The following is a 13,842-nucleotide window of genomic DNA, read 5'->3' as shown; positions in this document are numbered from 1 at the left end:
AATTCTCCACAAGTTATTGCTTGACTAAAAATAAGATCGTTCCCTCCAGCTACCAGCAGGATGTGTGGATACAATAGCTGGCCAGTGCATCGGAAATTCACGCCTGCCTGACGAGCAATCTTGCACTCTTAGACCACTTCAGCTGCTCCAGGGGTGATTTGCTTCACATCTCTCGACCGATGTGTCGAAGTCTCTAGGAGGTTCTATGATTCTACCTGAGACTAACCGGCTCGTTCTATGACCGAGTACTCATGATCTATAAAAGTAGAACAGAAAATCTCCGAAAACCTCATCTGCAATAGTATACACAAGGGAACACAGCTGACAGCTACTAGAAACTCTAGCGAAAAATAAAAGAATTTATTTGCAAATGTACGGTTTACAACTTTTTTGTTTATGAAAATGTGTTTTGAACCTGTATAACATCGCGCACCATGGTGTACAATGATATAGGAATTACAAAATTTGTTTTCTTCAGATTGGAATGTTCAGTCAGAGATACGCATGAAGCATTATCCGACACTGATTAAATGTGATGCTTCGCTAACCGAAGTACCATAGCCTTGGGCATACAATTTTTTTGTCATTCTTTACCTGATTCTTTCTGGCTGATCCAAACCACACCATTTACATACTTCACGAACATTTATTACAATGCTAACACTTCGAAGACGCTTACACGCTTTCGTTCAGTTAAGTATGGCTTATTGTGCTGCCTGGGCATGGAGATTAACGGAGAACGTCCTTAAATGAATAAGCATCGATACAGAGACGCAAGTCACCGAAGTGGCTGAAAATCGATATGGTAGCAACAAGCCGTGTACCACATGTAGAAATTAGAATCCCCAGAACTTTACAGGGACTCACGTTGAGGTGGTGTTTTTTTATTGTGCGATTAACGTTCAGTGCGAATGGAAAATTGTTGTGATCATCATATACACTCCTGGAAATGGAAAAAAGAACACATTGACACCGGTGTGTCAGACCCACCATACTTGCTCCGGACACTGCGAGAGGGCTGTACAAGCAATGATCACACGCACGGCACAGCGGACACACCAGGAACCGCGGTGTTGGCCGTCGAATGGCGCTAGCTGCGCAGCATTTGTGCACCGCCGCCGTCAGTGTCAGCCAGTTTGCCGTGGCATACGGAGCTCCATCGCAGTCTTTAACACTGGTAGCATGCCGCGACAGCGTGGAGGTGAACCGTATGTGTAGTTGACGGACTTTGAGCGAGGGCGTATAGTGGGCATGCGGGAGGCCGGGTGGACGTACCGCCGAATTGCTCAACACGTGGGGCGTGAGGTCTCCACAGTACATCGATGTTGTCGCCAGTGGTCGGCGGAAGGTGCACGTGCCCGTCGACCTGGGACCGGACCGCAGCGACGCACGGATGCACGCCAAGACCGTAGGATCCTACGCACTGCCGTAGGGGACCGCACCGCCACTTCCCAGCAAATTAGGGACACTGTTGCTCCTGGGGTATCGGCGAGGACCATTCGCAACCGTCTCCATGAAGCTGGGCTACGGTCCCGCACACCGTTAGGCCGTCTTCCGCTCACGCCCCAACATCGTGCAGCCCGCCTCCAGTGGTGTCGCGACAGACGTGAATGGAGGGACGAATGGAGACGTGTCGTCTTCAGCGATGAGAGTCGCTTCTGCCTTGGTGCCAATGATGGTCGTATGCGTGTTTGGCGCCGTGCAGGTGAGCGCCACAATCAGGACTGCATACGACTGAGGCACAGAGGGCCAACACCCGGCATCATGGTGTGGGGAGCGATCTCCTACACTGGCCGTACACCACTGGTGATCGTCGAGGGGACACTGAATAGTGCACAGTACATCCAAACCGTCATCGAACCCATCGTTCTACCATCCCTAGACCGGCAAGGGAACTTGCTGTTCCAACAGGACAATGCACGTCCGCATGTATCCCGTGCCACCCAACGTGCTCTAGAAGGTGTAAGTCAACTACCCTGGCCAGCAAGATCTCCGGATCTGTCCCCCATTGAGCATGTTTGGGACTGCATGAAGCGTCGTCTCACGCGGTCTGCACGTCCAGCACGAACGCTGGTCCAACTGAGGCGCCAGGTGGAAATGGCATGGCAAGCCGTTCCACAGGACTACATCCAGCATCTCTACGATCGTCTCCATGGGAGAATAGCAGCCTGCATTGCTGCGAAAGGTGGATATACACTGTACTAGTGCCGACATTGTGCATGCTCTGTTGCCTGTGTCTATGTGCCTGTGGTTCTGTCAGTGTGATCATGTGATGTATCTGAACCCAGGAATGTGTCAATAAAGTTTCCCCTTCCTGGGACAATGAATTCACGGTGTTCTTATTTCAATTTCCAGGAGTGTAGAACAATATCATCCTTCATATATTTGGACTGTCTAAGTCGACTATACAGTAATACGGACCTAAATGTAAAACTGGCCAGATCTGGAAATGGATCTGACACCATCCATAACACGATAAAAGATCAGACAAGAAATAAAATTTTAGTGTTCATGGGTGTATTGTGTGTTCCCATCTCTCGCCATATGAAGGTTCGTCCATCACTGTCTAACACGATCGTTTTGGTGGGCCAGTTGTTTTGGTGTGGTGCGGCACAATCTTGCCTAGACTTATTGACCTCAATCTTTGAACATAGTACACTCAACGTTATTGTGACACTGTATCCCTTCCCCTGTGCGCCTCCTAAGGTTGCATTAGGCCCTGACTTCGTTTTTATGGATGACAATGCCCAACCGCATCGAACGCGCAGGTTTAGGAGCTCTTGGGACGAGAGGATATGCGGCGAACAGGCTGACCTGCCTCTTCCTCCGACTTAAATTCCATGATTTGTCAGATCCGTTGGGGAGATGTGTTGCAGTACACCCAGATGCACCAACGACCAACCAAGCAGCAGCAAAATTTCTCTATTGTACGAATGCAACACCCTACCGCAAGAACACTACCAATTTCATGGCCAGCGTGGAAGCACGTTGGAGAGCATACATTGCCGTCCGTGGTGACCTCACACACCTGTTAAGAACCATGCCCCGCCTTTTGCAATGTCGAGGGGACCATAATGAATCGTAGTGACGCCAGTGTATTGTTTTTTTAATAAAAGTGCATTTCTGTTCGTCTCATTGTGTATGTCTTTCATTTACATTCTGCACCATAGTGTAGCAATTCTTTCCATGTACGGTCCAAGTTTGACGGAGGTATGTTACTACGTTGCAGCATGTCATGCGAAAGTTACTTTCACCCTTATGTTTTGCACACCAGTGTACATCGTTCCATTATAAAGCAGGTTTCATAATTCGGCAGCTATAAACATTCAAACTACTTGCGTCCGTCAATATTCGCCACATTGCCAGCTAAAACTTGGAAAAAGCACCATCTTCATTTGTTTACTTATTCTTGATACATTTTGTGATGGCCTATCTTAGCTGCCGTATTCTTGCGTACTTATGAATACGAGTGATGTGGCGAAACGATTTGTAAAGATGGAACAGCCTTAAAGCCTAATCCATGACGTGCGGAAAAAAAACCAGTTGATGTTCGAATTTTACTGTGTGCCTTTCTAAGTTCCCTTCAAAAGGACACACTGTTTTCGCACTGGTTTGAGGACAACCTCTATGTTGCACCAATATTTTGTCATTATATTTCAAATACAATATGCAAAAACAGCAACAGTCTATGATCTGTTCCTGTTCTATTCAATGACCTGTTTCCATCGTTAATGTTCATCTTCAGGTTGATCTACAGAAGAATGAATATTTATGAATAAGAGCACTATGACAAATTATCAATACAATGTTGATAACTTCTTATAATGCTCTTAATCATAAATATGCACATTATTCTGTAGATCACTCTGAAGATGATCATTAACGATGGAAACTGGTCATTGAATAAAACAAAAACTTGTTATCATAGACTCTAGTTTTTACATATTGTCAGTCGCTGTTATTTTCAAAGTAACCATGTCACCTTACATGTACCTAGTACATTTGGTATCTTCTATAATGTATTCAACTTTATCTATCCTTACATGTTTTCCTTTATTGCTTTTTCAAGCATCCAAATGCGTGTTGTAGTATTAGGTAGCAGGTGTGTCACTAATTTGCCCTCATGGTAAGGTTTTCGTGCAGACTTCTGCATCTCCTACTCTTTCTACTATCTATTTCGCACTGCAAACTCAATTTTTGACATTTCTATAACATCACATTCCAAATTATTTTAGTTTCTTTATCTCTGTATTCCCCATATTTCACTTCCATAAAGTATTCTACCTCAGATATACGCTTTAAGCAGCTTCTTCCTACATTAGATGTGAACATTTGTTAACAGTAGGGTACATTTTTTAACCGTAGGGTTCCTTTTTGAACGCTTATTTTGCATGCGCCAACCTGCTGCTGATAGCTTCCTTGCATCGGCGATCTTGTGCCTTTGTTTGCAGATTGTTTCATTTTTCGACTGCTGTGTGTTCCACAGTTTTTACGCTGCTGTTCTCCTCTGCACTACGAGCTCACTCGAGAGCAGAGCACAGTTGAAACTTAAGAGTACAATACGAGCTGTAAGTAAAACCGACTAAATATATGAGCGTTAATCATACTGGAGTTTTGACCTCAGTTTCCGTGCTTGCAGAAAATATTGAATTAAAGATGGGTCCGCCTTTTTGAAATTACACAAAATATTGTTTTAACACCTGTGCATGTTACACGGCGGTTGTGCCATCCCCAGTGGGTTTTTTCCTCGTATTTTTCTTTTACTTTTCATTGTGTGTGTCCTGTGGCTACCAACCGAAATCAGCTACCGGTTTAAATTATTAGGATACCGTGTTATCACTGTAGTCCTGAGCTGTGACAAGTTTGTTTTTGGGTATCAAACGTGTTTTTGTGTAATTGAGCTGCTCGTTCGTGAATGATGTGTCTTGTTATTTTGTTGTGGCCTGGAAACACTTTGATGGTGTATTGTGGCTGATTTCGGTTGTCAGCCACAGGACACAGGCCCTGTAAAATAAGAGAAAAATAAAAGACAAAACCTACTGAGGGTGCCACAGTTGGCGAAACTTGCTTGTGTGTTAAAAACAAAACACTATTTTGTGTACTTGCTAAAAGGTGGGCCCTTCCTTAATTCATTATATGAGCGTTAGTTCAAGTTTTAACTATCACCTTACGTGAGTAATTAATTTGCAACTACATGTTTGCAGTCCTGGTATAGATTTGAAGCCCCCGTGATACAGTAGCGTACCACGGCGATAGAGGAACTAAAACGAAATGTCGTAGTTCTACATCTACATCGATACTCCGCAAGCCACCCAACGGTGTGTGGCGGAGGGCACTTTACGTGCCACTGTCATTACCTCCCTTTCCTGTTCCAGTCGCGTATGGTTCGCGGGAAGAACGACTGTCTGAAAGCCTCCGTGCGCGCTCTAATCTCTCTAATTTTACATTCGTGATCTCCTCGGGAAGTATAAGTAGGGGGAAGCAATATATTCGATACCTCATGCAGAAACGCACCCTCTCGAAACCTGGCGAGCAAGCTACACCGCGATGCAGAGCGCCTCTCTTGCAGAGTCTGCCACTTGAGTTTATTAAACATCTCCGTAACGCTATCACGGTTACCAAATAACCCAGTGACGAAACGCGCCGCTCTTCTTTGGATCTTCTCTATCTCCTCCGTCAACCCGACCTGGTACGGATCCCACACTGATGAGCAATACTCAAGTATAGGTCGAACGAGTGTTTTGTAAGCCACCTCCTTTGTTGATGGACTACATTTTCTAAGCACTCTCCCAATGAATCTCAACCTGGTACCCGCCTTACCAACAATTAGTTTTATATGATCATTCCACTTCAAATCGTTCCGTACGCATACTCCCAGATATTTTACAGAAGTAACTGCTACCAGTGTTTGTTCCGCTATCATATAATCATACAATAAAGGATCCTTCTTTCTATGTATTCGCAATACATTACATTTGTCTATGTTAAGGGTCAGTTGCCACTCCCTGCACCAAGTGCCTATCCGCTGCAGATCTTCCTGTATTTCGCTACAATTTTCTAATGCAGCAACTTCTCTGTATACTACAGCATCATCCGCGAAAAGCCGCATGGAACTTCCGACACTATCTACTAAGTTACTTGATAAAGTGAAGTATCGTGCGGCGAATGGCTTTATGCCTTTGAAGAGGAACAACGCTGTAACAATACATGATTATTTGTCCAAAGTGTACGGCGACACGCATGACACTAGTCAGGCGGCGCAGACTATTCCGGTCAAACAAGCCTGAATGACGAAGAATACTGTGGCAGACCATGTCTCTGAAGGACCGGGCATGGTAGCGCTCTAGGTGCTCTTAAGACCTGAGTATCACAGTGGAGGCTATAGTGTTGGAAGTGAAGAAACAGCTATGAATCAGTTTTCTACATCTTGCTTGGCAGTTTGATCATGGAAAAGGTTGCCATTCACCAGGTTCCGCGACTGTTCAGGAAGCCCGCCGAACATTGGTAGCACCTGACATGTTGATTGCGTCGAGCCAATCTATGTTACAAAGGACGGACAAAAACATGGAAACACTATGCATTATCATGCCTAGTACGGTGTAGAAAAGCGCTGATATTCGAAACAGCTTCCAGTCGTATCGGGATGGATAAAAGCAACTGCTGTGTTTTTCAAGGGGTTCTTTAACCATTCTTTCTGCAAAATAATAGCAAGGTCAGGTAACGATGATGGAGCTGGATAGCGGTCAAGCCCTCTCATCTCAAAAGACCACCCCAAAGCTCAATAATTTTGAGATACGGCCAGGGGAGGTGCGGCAATCCGTGGACGATGCAAGCTGTGTGAACAGGTGGGGACACACCATCACCATCAACATTGGGGAACGAACACTGTACAGTGGGATGGACCTGATCAGCCAGAGTGGTGACATAATCCCTGACAGAAATGCGACCTTACACAGTACGATTGAACCCATGGAATGTCACGATATGACTGCCCGAATCACCACCCTATCCCTGCCATGTTTCACTCTTGGGACGTAAACTAGGCCAGAAGTTATTAACAGTGTGAAACAAAATGCATCTGACCAGATGACATTCTTCCATTGCCCCACAGTTCAGGTTTTATCGCTTCAACACCACATTTTCTGTTACTGGCGTTGTTATCACAGAAGGCTGGTTTTGGAAATCCAGCTCACCTTGCAATTCTCTCCTTCTGGAACTCCAGTCATGTTTTGGTGTTGACAGGGTTCGCGAGTGTGACATTCAGTCTCTGCAGTGACTTTTACAACCCCCCCCCCCCCGCCCCCTAATTGCGGTCATAATCTTCTTCATTGACCGCCCGTCAAGATCACAACACACACTTTCGTCCGTACTGTGACTTGCCGGATGATTTTTTCCGCTTTCGTCTATGTAGTATAAATCTTCGATACGATGCTTCTTGAAACAAAAATCACTTCGGAAGCGCCCACCATGCGAGTACAAACACCTTGCCCACGTTCGGATTCACTTAGCTCCGACATAATGCACTCACAACTACGCAGAACGCTGTTCTCACCACCACTGGACTTGCAACTTACTGAGGACGTTGCACAGGTTCAAATGGCTCTGAGCACTATGGGACTCAACTGCTGAGGTCATTAGTCCCCTAGAACTTAGAACTAGTTAAACCTAACTAACCGAAGGACATCACAAACATCCATGCCCGAGGCAGGATTCGAACCTGCGACCGTAGCGGTCTTGCGGTTCCAGACTGTAGCGCCTTTAACCGCACGGCCACTTCGGCCGGCTCGTTGCACAGGTGCCTTTCGTAGTCAATTACGACACTGCAACTTATCAGGCTTGTCTGGTACCTGCATTTACGTTCAAGCATGTATTTCTCGCGGCCTTTCCTTATTTTTGTCCACCTCTGCACTTCTTTAGCCGCTTAATCACCGCGTGCGGTTGATGGGGTACATCACCACGATTCTGAGAAAAAGGAGCAAAGCAATCAGTGCAAACATGTCTAGCCATCACCAGCAGCGAAATAATTAAAGAACGAGGTAATACTGAGCGATTTTCGAGGCTGCCACAGTGTAGTGCTTAAAGAGCATACTATCGAAATCTCGTGACGAGGCTGCGAAAAGTAGCCGAAACTAAGGGTAGCGGAAAGCTGTCCAAGCAGGAGATTTTGTTCCACGACAGCGTATTACCTCATTCTGCACAGGATGGTCACAAGTGCTGAAATGCTCCTTATTTGAGCTATAAAACTGTGCGTCAACCCATCCTCCTCCTCCTCCCTGTATTCTCCTTACATGGCACCCAGTGTTTTCTTCCTTCTTCCTCGGACGAAGAAACCACTGCGTGGCAGGGGTTATTTTCGAGGTGGCGCCTTTTCTGAACAGCAAAATGCAGTTTTCTGCGACCTGCCAAGTCATCCATCGTTGGGAAAAATACGTTGCACTGAAGTGTGAAAATGAGTTTTATGGTCATAGTTTGAATTTACTGAGGTAATAATAATAGCTTCGTAACTACGTCAATATGTAGCGAACCTGGTTGCACCGTTTTATTCGTTTTCTTCCTATTCTTCTACCATTGGTTATGTAGTTATACACTATGTGATCAAAAGTATCCGGACACCCCTTAAAACTTACGTTTTTCTTAATAGGTGTATTGTGCCACCTACTGCTAGGTAATCCATATCAGCGACCTCAGTAGCCATTAGACATCGTGAGAGCAGAATGGGGCGCACCGTGGAACTCACGGACTTCGAACGTGGTCAGGTGATTGGGGGTCATTTGTGCCCCTAGGTCCACTGTTTCCCATGTGATAGTGAAGTGGAAACGTGAAGGGACACGTACAGCACAAAGGCGTACACGTCTGTTAACTGACAGAGACCGCCGACAGTTGAAGAGGGTTGTAATGTGCATCTACCATACCGTCACACAGGAATTCCAAACTGCATCAGGATCCACTGCAGAGGACAGTGTGACAGTTAGGCGGGAGGTGAGAAAACTTTGCTTTCATGGTCGAGCGGCTACTCATAAGCCACACATCACGCCGGTAAATGCAAACGACGCCTCACTTGGTGTAAGGAGCATAAGCATTGGACGACTGCACAGTGGAAAACGTTGTGTGGAGTGACGAATTACGGAACACGTTGTGGCGATCCGATGGCAGGGTGTGGATATGACGAATGCCCGGTGAATGTCATCTGCCAGCGTGTGTAGTGCCAACAGTAAAATTCGGAGGCGGAGGTGTTATGGTGTGGTCGTGATTTTCATGAAGGGGGCTTGTACTACTCGTTTTTCGTGGCACTATTACAGCACAGGTCTACATTGATGTTTTAAGCACTTCTTGCTTCCCACTGTTTAAGAGCAATTCGGGGATGGCGATTGCATCTTTTAACACGATCGAGCACCTGTTCATAATGCACGGCCTGTGGCGGAGCGGTTAGACGACAACAACAGCCCGGTAATGGACTGGACCTGAATCCTATAGAACAATTTTGGGATGTTTTGCAACGCCGACTTCGATTCCTCTCCTACTTTTTATGTATCATTTTCCTACTTCCATTGTATTAATTGTAAAGTTACATAAATGCTGCACAGAAAAACAACTGTTTAGAAACAAAAACAAATAGAGCCCGCCTCCACGTGGAGTGACGCGGGCAACGGCGTGAGTGGGGACGGGAGTCGGGGTGCGATCATCAGCCACTCCGGGCCCCGATCCCAGTCACAGCGGCCAAGTGGCATATACAGACCCACCATAAGAAATTAGAGGGTGGGTCATGAAAAATAAGCAGCAAGTGAAACAAAAAACTCCGTGAAGAATGGGCTGCCATTCCCCAAGAAACTTCCAGCATCTGACTGAACGTACGCCTGCGAGAGTAGAAGCTGTTGTCAAGGCTAAGGCTGAGCCAACACCATACTGAATTAAAGCATTACTGATGGAGGGGGGAGGGGGGGGGGGTGCCACGAACTTTTAAGTCATTTTCAGCCAGGTGTCCGGATACTTTTTCGATATCAGGCTTTGATGCATATATAGTGGATGATCGTACTATTCCTTTCTGTGCCTTCTGTGCCTTCTCTGCCTTCGATGGCTCAGATGGATAGAGCGTCTGCCATGTAAGCAGGAGATCCCGGGTTCGAGTCCCGATCGGGGCACACTTTCAACCCCGTTGATATATATAAACGGCCGCCAGCAGCTAATGGTATTGATTTAATTGTAATTTCTTTCTAATTTGATTTATCCTGTCTTCGCGGTACATGCGCGAAACATAAGTTGGTGACAGTAGAACTTACTTTCGTCACCCGCATCTACCGGTTCTCTAAGTTTTCTCAATAGTGTTTCGCGGCTGAGGCTGGAGCAGCTCAACTGTTTCGCAGGAGATGTGACGGATGGCACCGGCTTGTTGAAACCTCGTCTCTGACGTCCACTCCACTGAAACGAAGCCACTATGATCTCTTATCGCACGGTTTGAAGTCGCAGCTTGTCGTTCCAAGTCTTCACGGTGTCGCCCAGCCGAAAGCCACACCAAATCGTCACTTTCTGCGGATGCACTTCCCTCTCGTGGACCATGTACAGGTTTTCTGGTCCCCAAGATATGAGGGTTCTGTTCATTCACTAATCCACTCAAGTTGAAATGCACCTCGTCACTAAAGATGTTCCTCGCAATACCGTCATCATCCCATCTTCTCAGAAACAGTCAACAAAATGTCGCTCTTTCACATGATCCGCTTCTTTTAGCTGCTGCGTTGATTGAATTCTGTAAGGGTGGAAATGGACATCATACCGACGAATCCATCGTACTGAAGAATATCGTATACCCAATTGTTGGGAACAGAGAGAATTCAGTCATCATTGGAATAAAGATGATTTTATTAGTTCTTCATTTACGACGCGTTTCGCCTCTATTTAAAGTCATCATAAGACAATCGAACTATGGGTAAATAACCAAGTCATAAAATGAGTCAAACGTATAAAAATGTCACCAAGCAAGAATGGGCCAAATGGATGTATAACGTTAAAATACAGAACACTACAGATGGTTGCAAATTGTATCTCGTGAAGCTTTACAGTAGGGTGATGACATCACCAGCCAATAATGATAATAGAGGGGAAGTCTCAATTATGTCTTAGCTCTTTCGACATGCAGACAGTTTGCTTTCTTCTGTTGTATAAAGTCATAGTTTATGTATTTTAAGTGTTATTTTCTCTCTCCAAATGATTTTTTATGCTTTTGACAGAATCTGTATTTTTAAGAACTCACTTTACATTTGATCATACGAGAGTTCGCCTTTATTATCATTACTGGCTGGTGGTTGGTCATCACACTACCGTAAATCTTCAAAAGGTACAAACTGAGACTATCGGCATTGCTCAGTGTTTTAGCTTTGTGCATAAACTTTGCCCATTCTTGTCTTGCTGTAATTTTATACCTTTGACTCTTCATTTCATGAAATTATTATTGAGCCATAATTCGATTGTCTGAAGATGCCTTCAAATACAGGCGAAAAGCGTCGCAAATGAATTAGTGAAACCATCTTTACTGACACCAAGACAGAATTCTCTCTGTGACATTACCACGGTTGCAGCACCAGTGCCACATAATTTGAGGATGGAGTGGAAGGACTTTTGTTTAATACTTGGAAATGAAGAAGAACCGATATGACTGGCTAACAACCACACTGTCACGAACCACAATAATGTTTTTTGTACTGATCGGCCTAAACGAGGGCGCTCACAACTCGTGTTCATGTTCCATTGAACCTTTTAATAAGTGTGAACTGATGGTTCATTCGGTGCTTGACTGCGCCTCCGCACGAACACGCCTGACAGTTTCTTCATAACTTCCTCCTTTCTGATAAAACCAGTAAACGTCCCCATCACAGATTCTTAAAGAATCCAACTTCATTTATAAACTAGCTTCAGACTTCTCATTACCTCACAAACTAGTTAATGCGTTAAATATTTAAGTGTGCAAGCGAGGAAACGTTTGAAATTATCTTTGAACTGCGTTATAAGTCCATATGTGCTCTTATTATCAGACACTGGATGACTAACGCCCTGGTAATTTGCGCTTTCTCATGAGCAAAAGTTAGTTTTTAACATAACTCAATTTTTGAAACGTCATATCTTTTTTTGGAAATTTGTTGTAATGTCTGATGGGAACTAACTGCTGAGGTCATCGGTCCCTAAGCTTACGCACTACTTAATCTGACTTTAACTTACGCTAAGGACAACACACGCCCATGCCCGAGGGAGGACTCTAACCTCCGACGGGGAGGGAGCCACGTGGACCGTGACAAGACTCCTAAGACCGCACGGCTACCCCGCGCGGTGAAACGTCATATCTCCTGATCATTATGTCATAGAACGATGTAATTTTGCAGCTTCATTCAATGGTATATGTGGATACTGTCTGCAAAATGTGCGCGAATGGAGTTAGTAGTAAAGATGTAATCAAACTTCATACCCGATACTGAAGTTTTACTGTGTGAACAGCGAAAATTTAGTACGGGATATACTTTCTTCCTTTCGTAATTTTGTAGGGGTATTAGCGAGAACAGTTTCTGAAAGGTTTAAAATTATCATTTACTGAACTGTCCGTCGGTGCTTGGCAGAACATGATAATGTTGAGAAGGAAAACACTTCTTAATGTTCTGCAAAATTATATTTGTCACGAACAGGCTTTCGGCTTCTCAGGCAATCTTCAGGTGACAACTGAATATCGCAATCACAGATAAGCATGATATGCTACTTACACAGATAATATTTGTACAGTAAATGGAGATGTGACAACGTGCTTACGTAGGATACATAATAAAAATATTGCAGTAATTAACTAAAAAATGGGGTAAACAAAGTTTTATATATATATATATATATATATATGATGAGAAATAAAATGAATTTACAGTTCGAATCTAGTACTTTTAACGAAAACTTAATTTAACAAGGGAGAAAATTGTGTGAAAACTTTTTGGAAGTTGCTTAGTGCTCCCATATTTCAGTACTGGATGAATACAATTTGGGTAATTTGTGCGTCACTGGTTACGCTGCCTCACGATCTAATATACGAAGTTTTCACTGCAATACTTGCCTTAGTTTATTAAACCTTTAAGATAAGACTATACCCCTTAATGAGTAGTTACTAATAGCATATAAAATTTTGAAATTCCGCCTGTAATTACTCGAAGTATCGAAAATCAATTTTTTTCCCCAGGAAGCCGATAGATGGGCAACCTGCAAGTGGGGCCACGCACCTGGTTAACCGTTTAGTAATACACAGGGCGTCCCAGAAGGAATGGTCAGTGTTTAGAGGTACGACAAGAACGGTCATTCGAAGCAAAGGAGTGTCTAGTAAGCACGGGCACTAAACTGCATACTGTGAGAGATACGAGCACTTTAACAGTACAAGAGACGTGTTTCACAGTATTGAAGATAAGCAAGTGCTCATAGCGCTTAAGGTATGCACTTTAGAGCCCATGTTTATTAGACTGTCTCCAATGATCGTTCCTTTCATTCGCCAGATATTTATCGTTCTTCCTGGGACATCCTGTAGCTATTTTCACTGTTAGCACACTTATTACTGAAATGCTCCATGATCAGACGCACAATGAAGAAGTGCGAGAATTTCAGATTGAAGCTACAATCGGAATGTTTGTATAAATGTTTAATTTTTGGAGCATCACCTGCGACCAACTTTGCTAAAGAAGCGGCGACACTTTCTGCGCAACCCACCCATCATTTTGCACGACAATGCGCGGGCGCATACAGCGCAAGCTGTGGCTGCTCTGTTCGATCGATGGGACTGATTTGATTCCGAAGATGACGGGACCACTTTGTGGGATTCGCTTCACAACT

At 44.5% G+C, this 13,842-nt stretch overlaps 1 protein-coding gene and 1 non-coding gene across 3 annotated transcripts in view; one reads left to right on the top strand and one right to left on the bottom strand.

The window, feature by feature from the left end:
• The window catches only part of LOC124781209 (scoloptoxin SSD14), a 534,282-nt gene that overhangs the window by 196,590 nt on the left and 323,850 nt on the right, over positions 1-13,842 (bottom strand). The gene's annotated exons all lie outside the window — the stretch shown is intronic.
• On the top strand, positions 10,065-10,139 carry Trnat-ugu. The gene has a single exon. It is a non-coding gene; the product is annotated as a tRNA-Thr (tRNA).

The sequence above is a fragment of the Schistocerca piceifrons genome, chromosome 1 (assembly GCF_021461385.2).
Source record: "Schistocerca piceifrons isolate TAMUIC-IGC-003096 chromosome 1, iqSchPice1.1, whole genome shotgun sequence".
Lineage (NCBI taxonomy): Eukaryota > Metazoa > Arthropoda > Insecta > Orthoptera > Acrididae > Schistocerca > Schistocerca piceifrons.
The sequence above is the reverse complement of the archived record's forward strand: the minus strand, read 5'-3'. Positions and strand labels throughout refer to the sequence as shown.